The sequence below is a fragment of the Panicum virgatum genome, chromosome 8N, assembly GCF_016808335.1.
Source record: "Panicum virgatum strain AP13 chromosome 8N, P.virgatum_v5, whole genome shotgun sequence".
In the NCBI taxonomy this organism is placed as follows: domain Eukaryota; kingdom Viridiplantae; phylum Streptophyta; class Magnoliopsida; order Poales; family Poaceae; genus Panicum; species Panicum virgatum.
Genome location: NC_053152.1, coordinates 24,859,136 through 24,868,483, shown reverse-complemented (window position 1 = coordinate 24,868,483; position 9,348 = coordinate 24,859,136). Strand labels below are relative to the sequence as shown.

The 9,348-nt window shown below is 34.9% G+C and overlaps 1 long non-coding RNA gene across 1 annotated transcript; it reads right to left on the bottom strand.

Annotated features, from left to right (window-relative positions):
* Window positions 1-4,456: 4,456 nt before the first annotated feature.
* LOC120685270 lies at window positions 4,457-9,343 on the bottom strand. The gene is made up of 4 exons (XR_005679429.1): window positions 9,228-9,343; window positions 8,939-9,075; window positions 7,724-8,033; window positions 4,457-7,448 (listed from the first exon to the last, which is right to left on the bottom strand). It is a non-coding gene; the product is annotated as an uncharacterized LOC120685270 (long non-coding RNA).
* Window positions 9,344-9,348: the final 5 nt, after the last annotated feature.

Below are 9,348 nucleotides of genomic sequence, written 5' to 3'. Positions count from 1 at the left end.
TATACAAGGCATTATTGGCCAAGGTTCGTTCTCTCGGTGAAATTGCTATTGCTACAGCAACTTCTGGTATTGCAGCGTCCATAATTCCAGGAGGTCGAACAGCACACTCTAGGTTCAAAATACTGATAAAGTTAGGAGATAATTATATATGCAATTTCACCAAGCAGAGTGGAACAGCAGTTTAATTAAAGATAACTTCTCTAATCATATGGGATGAAGTCGCAATGACACAGAGACAAGCAATAGAGATATTGGATAGAACATTGCAGGATATAATGGGTTGCATCGAACCATTCGGAGGGAAGGTAATAGCATTTGGAGGTGATTTCAGACAAGTACTTCCAGTAGTTCCCTGTGGAACTAGCAGGGTTTTTTACCGACCGGTGGGACAAAACCGCCGCCCACCGGTAGCGGTAAACCGGACCGGTTTGACCGGTTACCGGAAAAAAACCGGCCAAATTCAAAATCCAAACCAAAAACTCATGTTCAACCGGTTCCTATCGGCTAGCCGACCGGTTTACCGGTTACCGGTCGGTTTGAGTGGTAACTAGCCAAATTCAATTTTTTTTCTTTTCTGGTTTAAATTCAAATGCCCGCAAATTATACTAAATGAATGTTTGTATAACATGTTTTAGCCTAAACGAACCCTCCAACACTCTTTTGTACTACTTTTACATTGTATTTGTATACTTTTGTATGCACGTTTTTTTGTTTAAGTTCAAATGCTCGCAAAGTACACTAAATGAACGAATATTTGAAAAAAATTTGACACCATTAGATTCGTCGCAACTTGAAGTATTTTTAGGAATTTTTTGAGAATTTTTCATTTTTTTAAATTCAAATTTGAATTTTGAAACCGGCCGGAACCGGAACCGGTCCGGACCGGTTTGACCGGTAACCGCAGTTTCCAGACCGGTTCCGGTCGATAAATTTAACCCTGGAAACTAGAGCTCAAATAACAGATGCTAAACTGCAACGTTCATACATATGGGAACACATGCATAAGATAAACCTGTTCAAAACATGAGAGCTCAGAGTGATACATGGTACTCAATTTTTTATTGAGAATTGGCAACAGAACAGAAGAAACATACACCAATGATTATGTGCAGCTCCCAGAAGATATTGTGATCGAGTATGAATCGGATCGGAGCAATGATAAGCTTATTGATCTCGTGTATCCAGATCTCAAAGGTAACTTTTCATCAGCGAAATACATGCGCGAGCGTGCAATTCTTTCAATCCGAAATGAGCATGTTGATGGAATGAACACTATGATGATTGATAGATTTCCTGATAAAGAGAAAAAATTTATAGTCACGACTGTTGAATATGATTCTCATAACGATTACCCTCTTGATTTTCTCAACTCAATCACGCCAAATGGATTACCACCTCATGAGCTCAAGATAAAAAAAAAATTGTCCCGTGATTCTCCTTAGAAATCTGGACCCTCACAGTGGGCTTTGCAATGGTACACGTTTAGTGGTGAGAGCCTTTGAAGATAATGCGATTGACTGTGAGATTGTTAATGGTCAACATGCTGGAAATAGGGTTTTCATACTAAGAATACCTCTATCCCCATCAGAGGTCATTACACTTCCATTCAGATTCAAAAGGAAACAATTTCCTATAAGATTGAGTTTTGCAATGACTGTTAACAACGCTCAAGGTCAAACTATACTAAATGTTGGAATATACCTCCCAGAACCGGTGTTCTCACATGGTCAACTATATGTTGTACAGTGTAGAGGTGTATATCGTAAGACAACATGGTTGTTAGCGAAACCTAACAAGGAAATTGATCCAAGCGGAAAACAGACTAAAAATATTGTTTATAGGGATGTTTTAGAAGGATAAACATGGTAAGTAATTTTCTCATTGTTAAAAAAATATTTTCAATCTAGTTTCTTATACTTCTTTATTTTCTCATGACAGATTGGGATGCAAACGCCGGGATGCACGTCCACGGTCACGGTGACACGTCTTCTGGTCTCTTGGAGTATTTAATCGGATTGAAAGATGACGTACGTCGTTAGCTTTGTTGTTTGGATCCTATACTGCATAACTTGGTGTACTTCTTTATAGTGTAGAAAAAAATATATACATGAATAACTAGAATTTATTTGTTTATGAAGTGAAGCAGCACCATGGGCATGTACACAATATTTTTTATGGAATGCGTGGATCTGAATAACGATATAATATATTCCTAAATATACATATAGTCCTAAATACTTCTTTATTAGTTTTAAAAAATATATCTCCGAAGATTACATGCGCCTACGTGAGATAATGTTAGCTGACCATGGGAATTGCAATGAGTAGATGAACCAATTGATTGCCCAGTTCTCAGCATTAATAAGCAATGTAATTTTCATAAAATTCTACTTGGATTTTTTATATTTGTAAACAAAAATATCGTTGCTTATTGTCCGCAAAATATGTGTATGTATTTCAGTGGCGGATATAGGATTTTTAACACTGGGTATGCCGCAACAATTTTTAATGTACAGTTCAGTAATATATATAATTTTGTTAGTAATTTTTAATTTTTTCATAGAATTTGGTTCATAAGAATAAAAATAAGAAACCAAGTTCTAAATTCAACCAACATGTGTGAAAGTTGCATGAACTAATTATGAATAGTTCGAACATATTAAGTTCAGAATATGCAAAAGAGAAACTTACAAATTTATAACTGTTTAAAGATGATTGCTTTTCTTCTTTTCCGATCTACGCTTTCTAAAGAACATGGAAATATAATTAGGCTAGTATTAATGGGAGTTTTATGAAGAATTTCATGATATTAAATTCTATAACACATCATCAATTTTGCTGATATGGCGAGAAGTAGAAGGATGGAGTTTCATGGGATAAGGAATGAGTTTTATCCTCCATGAAACTCACCTGGCACAGTTACTTAGTTGTCAATCTTGGTAACTGTACTCGAGACTGGCCTTATATTATCTTCATCCAAAATTAATTGTTTAAAATGCAATGTCTTTGTTCCTCTTAATAATCCTACAAATAAATGCTCAAGAGCATAAGCAATTACTACTGTGTAATACTCAACAAGTACATGTACACGAAACAATGGAAAAAGTAATCAGATATTTTACATAGTAGATAGCAGATACGAACCATGGTGTGGAAAGTCCTAGCCCCTAGATAGCACCTTGCCTGCACAGCTGCACTTTAATAGTTTGACTGGACAATGGGCAAGCGTGACCGCTTGAGGCTGGGAGCCACAAGCAGCAATTAGCAGTGGCCGGTGGCGACACCGCGGCAGTCTAGCGTGCACAGAAACGATAGAAATGTAACAAGTAGATTTCTTTTTTATAAATACATATATATTACATATTGCACAGTATTAGACTATAGGGTATGCCGTGGGCTCCGCCCCTGGTGTATGCCGGCGGTTCCTAATTTACGGTCGCCGGTAGATTCAATCCGCCCGGTCGACAGCCCTACTTTCCTTTTTTGGTATGTGTGCAGGTTCCTTTTCCTTTCCGGGTTCCGCGTTTTTCTTTTCCTTTCCAGGTTCCGCATTTTCTAAGCCTGAGCTGTTCCGCTCTGTGCGGCTTCATTTTTTCAGAAGCAATTATTTTTTCGGGATATGAAAAAATTGGGTGTAAATTTTGGGTGGGGGAAGTGAAAATAAGACTAACTTTTAACAAATAAAAATTTCAGGTAGTACACGAAAAAGAAAAAATATGTAAAAATATTTTTTAAAAAAAAAATATTACTTAACAAACTTTTCAGAACTGTGTTTTGCGTATATTGGAAAAGGTTTTGAGAATGCTTGATTTTTTAAAAAAAACTTAGAGTAGAAATTTATAGATAAACAAAGTTTAAAAGTTTAATAAGTATAAAAAATATAGTTAAATATCTTTACGAATTTTGGAACAAAATTTTTTTTGGGTAAATATTTTTAAGTAAAAATTTATTGATAAGCAAGTTTTTTTACTGATTAATGTAATTGGAACAAAATTAATAGTTTAATTGGTAAAGAAAATGTAATTAAATAACTTTACAAATTACGAAAACAAAACAAATTTTTTGAAGAAAAATTTACTGGTAGTTCTTAATAAAAAATTCACAAAAAATGAGGTGGGGTGGGTGTCAAAACAAATACGTGGAAACAAATATGCGCTAACACACAGTAAACACACTCTGGCACATATGGTATAGTATCGTAGGAAAGAAAATATCAGAGTACATGGTGTGGTTTTAAAAACTAGTATCTGTATTTCTTCTGCTGATTCTTTTTACTGTTTTTACCAATGCCTGCAAACAAAAGGAAAGGCTATGGGTCAAGATGAAGAAAAATTATGAAAATTAGTATAAATAGAGTAGTAAAAATTTAGAAGATAAATCTTTTTGAAGGTTAGCATTAGTAGTTACCTTTTGCTTCTCCTTTCAGTGTTGTTTCCCAAAAATATACCCTGGTGGATTTTTTAGAAAACAAAAACGAAATAAATACCAGCAGATTGAAAAAATATTAGAAAAAATAGGAAAAAAATATAGAAGAAAGGTGAAGTTACATGTTGCACTATGTTCTTTATCTAATGTGGTACAACCTCATTTTCCTCATGTGTGCAAAGACAATAAGTCACTGAAATGCTTTGTATATTGGGCTTCCATAATAGCTACACCCATAATATTTATGACTTGGTGCGATATGGATCCATAAACTTGCATTGAAAAACCAAAAGTACAATGATCGACCCAAAAAAAATTTTACCATCTTTATAATCATAGGGCTGAGAAATAAAAAGTTTTAATGAAACGATTAATCAGAATAAAGAAACAAGGGTGTGGAGGAGGAAGTCCATAAGTCAGAGATACCTTCTAGGTGGTGGGGGTGCTGGAATATTGTTTACAATGTACTGGTATGGCAAGTTGAAGTGATTGGCTCTAATCAGTTGAGCCAAGTATGGTAGGTGGATGTGATTAGCCCTAATCGGTTGAGCCAAGTATGGCAGGTGGACGTGATTGCCCTAATCAGTTAGGCCAAGTACGGCAGGCTAACGTGATTGGCCTTAACCAGTTGGAATGAGTATTGCAGATTGATGTGACTCACCCTAATCAGGTGGGTCGAGTATGGCAGATGGACGTGACTGGCCCTAATCAGTTGGATCGAGTATGGCAGATGGACGTGACTGGCCCTAATCAGTTGGGTCGAGTATGGTAGATCGACGTGACTGGCCCTAATCAATTGGGTCGAGTATGGCAGATGGACGTGACTAGCCCTAATCAGTTAGGTCGAGTATGACAGATGGGCGTAATTGGCCCTAATTATATGGTGACAAAGTGGATCCTGAAACCCAGACCACCCTAACTGGTTGGGACGAGTATGGCACGATGATATGAATGGCCCTAATCAGTTGGGCCGAGTATGGCTAGTTGATGTAATTGGTCCTAATCAGTTGGGCCAAGTATGGCAGGTTGACGTGACTAGCTCTAATTAGTTGGGACGAGTGTGGCTGGTTTGAAAATAACTGGCTCTAATCAGTTGGGACGACTATGGCAGATGGATATGATTGGCCCTAATCAGTTGGAACAAGTATGGCATGTCAATCTTGATATATACTAAAATCTCAGTAGGCAAAATCGATGAAGAAGTCAAAAACTGAAACACAGACGACCCTATCTGGTTGGGCTGAGTATGGCAAGTTAACATGATTGGCATATTACTGAATTAGCATTAAAAAATGTGAAAACAAAATACTGGATGTACATAAAAATAAGGGCCAAATTATGTAAAAAATTTTGTTAGATGAAAATTTGAACATAAAACTTTGTATCAAAAAGTTGAAAAAAGTTTAAGTGCACATGGAAAAAGTTTTCAGCAACAAAAAAGACAGGAAAATGGAAAACTTTGTTTGTCCAGATAAATACGAAAAATTTAGATATGGAAAAAGGTTTTCAATAAAAAATTAGATAGAGTGAAAAAATTAATTACATGTAAATATTTTTACAGGAAAGTTTTATAGAAAATTACTCATATATTACATAAACATGTCCAAAAAAAAGAAATATATATTGGAGAAGACAACAATTACTTTGCCTTTGCATAACTTGTCCATGCAAACTAATGGATTGAAAAAAAGTTTTCAAAGGAAAAAAGAATGCACATGGCGAACTTTGTTAGACCAGATAGATACAAAAAACTTTAGATATGACAAAAGTTTTCAGTAAAAAATTTATTCAAAAATTAGTCCAGAAAAATCCATAGGTACAAAAAACTTATGCAACATTAAAAAAGTTAAACTAAAGTTTATTCAAAAATTGTGTAACAAATTTTTAAGAAAACAATTGTACTATTGTAGGTAACTTATATAGAAGAATTTTATAAATAAAATTTTCCTATAGAACTTCCCCAGTAACTTTCCTATAAAACAATTATCTAGAAAACTTTGTAAAAAAAAACATTGCAAAGAAAAGTTTTGCAAGATATTTGTTTGTAGAAAACTTATCTAGAAAATTTCGACAAAAGTTATTTAAGAAAATGTTTACACAGAAATTAGCCTAACAACTTTTTATAGAAATCTTTCATGAAGAATTTCCTGGAAGAACTTTGATAAATAAGTTGCCAACCAAAGTTTTGTTAATAACCTTTAGACAATTTTTTTCATAGAAAATCTTCTTGAAGAACGTTAATTAAAAAAGTTATGAACACAACTTTTGTAAATATTTGTGAGTAGTAAACTTATCTAGAAACCTAGACAAACTTTTTTTAATAAAATATTTATATAGAAAAGCTATTGAAAAAACTTTTAAAAAATTTTGTACAAAAGACTTTTCACCAAACTTTGATGAGTATCTTACTTCACATAAATTCTCTTTATTACTTTTAAGCAAAAACTTATACAACAAACTTATTAAGTTAAATTTCCTGAAGTTAGGTAAAAAAATTGAACCTAAAGTTTATTCAAAAAAATTGTGTAACCAATTTTCAAACAAACAATTGTACAAACCATTATAAGTAACTTATATAGAAGACTTTTGCAAATAATTTTTTCGTATAGAACTTCCCTAGTAACTTGCCTATATAACAATTATCTAGAAAACTTTGTAAAAAACTTTGGAAAGAAAGTTTTGTATAATATTTGTTCCTGGAAAACTTATCTAGAAAACTTGGACTAAAATTACTCCATGAAAATCTTTACGCAAAAGTTTTCCTAACAACTTTTGAAAGAAATCTTTCTAAAAGAATTTCCTAGAAGAACTTAAATAAATAACTTACCAGTTTTATTTTTTATAGAAAATCTTCTGGAAGAATGTTAATAAGAAAGAGTTCTGCTTGTTTCTGACTAAGATACTGATTTCATCCAGAGCTTCTTGCTTGGCAAAATAGCTCCCAACTGCTTTGACGTACAGAAATTCTGGCCCAAATAAATGAGCAGCACAAGCCGCCTTGGTAGCCAGCAACTTCAAATCACCTGTACAAACACAAACTGCTTTATCTCTGACCACATCGCAAACTATCTAAAAGATAGCATGCCAGGGAGGCACATATGGTCAATACTGAGCTTAAAACTAGAAAGGTTACGTTCATTTCACATCAGCAAGCACTGTACCAGTGCATAGATGTCTATATGGAGAGTTTTGGGCAGCAAAAATCCTATGTAAATCATATCTCTAGATATATTAATTTGAAGTATACATCTGCCCATACATTTAAGGAAGGGGACCCTTTAAGGAATGAAGCGATTACCTATCAGGGTTTCTGCTGCATAGGCGTTTTGACTGAAATGATTGTGCATCCACCATCTGCATCGGAATTCGGACCTTCCATGATTCTCTTGTAAGTCGCTCAAGAAAGAATGAAGAAAATTTACTGAAAGCTTCCAATGCTTTATCTCCTTGGGCATTAGTACATGATATGCCATTCTCATAGCCAGCAGTCTTGTTAGAAAAAAGACGAAGGAAGCACTGTACAAGGTCCTCACAGATGCAAGCTTTCCCATTGACGGAATCTAAATGTAAAGCTATTGCCTCGAGTAGCTGGATGGTATTATAGTATCCTGGGGCAACCAGCAGAAGAAAAAGAGAACACAAACCTTGCTCAGAAAGTCAGAACACTTCAAATCTTAATTTTGCAGAGAAGTGATTTAGTGAACTTTTATAACCACCAGCCATATTGATGTTTAAATATTTTTTGCACCAAGCCAAATGTACACAGGATGTAGAATCCCTCCACTTGTAGAGATCCTAGGTTAGACTCCTCCTCCTTGAAAAATAAGCAAGGCAGGCTGCCTAGAAATCACTTTCTCAAGAGTCAAGACCCCACCTTGTGGGAGCTTTCATCACTGGATATGCCTTCTATGCAAAATATACTAAGACCCCTAAAGCTCTGTATATAAGGTCCTTTCTAAGGAAGCAAAGACGGGAACATATCAACCAATTACTCCTCCCTAGTCCCTACGATCGTAGATATATGCATTGTGTAACATTGACAGGATCTATGAAGTAGAACTTTGACTATAAATTTCTATGAGAATATTATATCTGAAACAAAAGAAACATTACAAATCATGAAAGCAATTCATGATATATATCTACTAACATCAATGTTATTTTGTCAATCCATCAAGTACTTTATGTATTGATCATATAACCTAAAGAAATATTGGAATGGCAATAGTCCAAAAATGACATATATTTATGACTGGTAGGGGTAATAGAATAACCAGTGTTAGTTAAAAAAGAAGAGCTGGTTCAAATAGGCATATTTCACATACATAAAGCAAGGGAGCGTCATTTTAGTGAAGGAAAAAACTACAGGTATATATGTTGTCTCAACATGATAGCATATATACAATCATATCGTGTTTATTCCAGATATATGGAAGAACAATTCAGCTAAGCTATTCAAGTAATATTGTGATTAGCAGAACAAATGTGGATGAAGGGGGAAAAAAGCCCACACCTTTTCTATGCATTTTGATAAGCCTCTCCATTGAGTAGCTACAAGTAGGATCTCTTATCAAAGCTTCCTCATAGCAAGAGGAAATGGTTGATACTTGGTTTTGATCAAAATACTCTTCTAGCAGCCTACCTCTCAACCTGCAGCACGGAACAAATTAATTTCAGTTATTTAAATCATAAAAGTTTGTTTTCAATATAGACAAGGAAAAGAGGCAGAAACTATGATAATTGAAAGATATCATGTAATATTAGGTATAAGGGATTAGATTCAAGGCAACACATCGCTTTACCTGAAAGGAAGGGCTGTAGTTGAACTGAGGCAGATTCTCTCAAGCTCGTCAAAAGTGCATCAGGCACAGCCGTCGAGCCGCCTTCGCGACGGCGAGCGGCACCGCATGTGGGGGGGGGGGG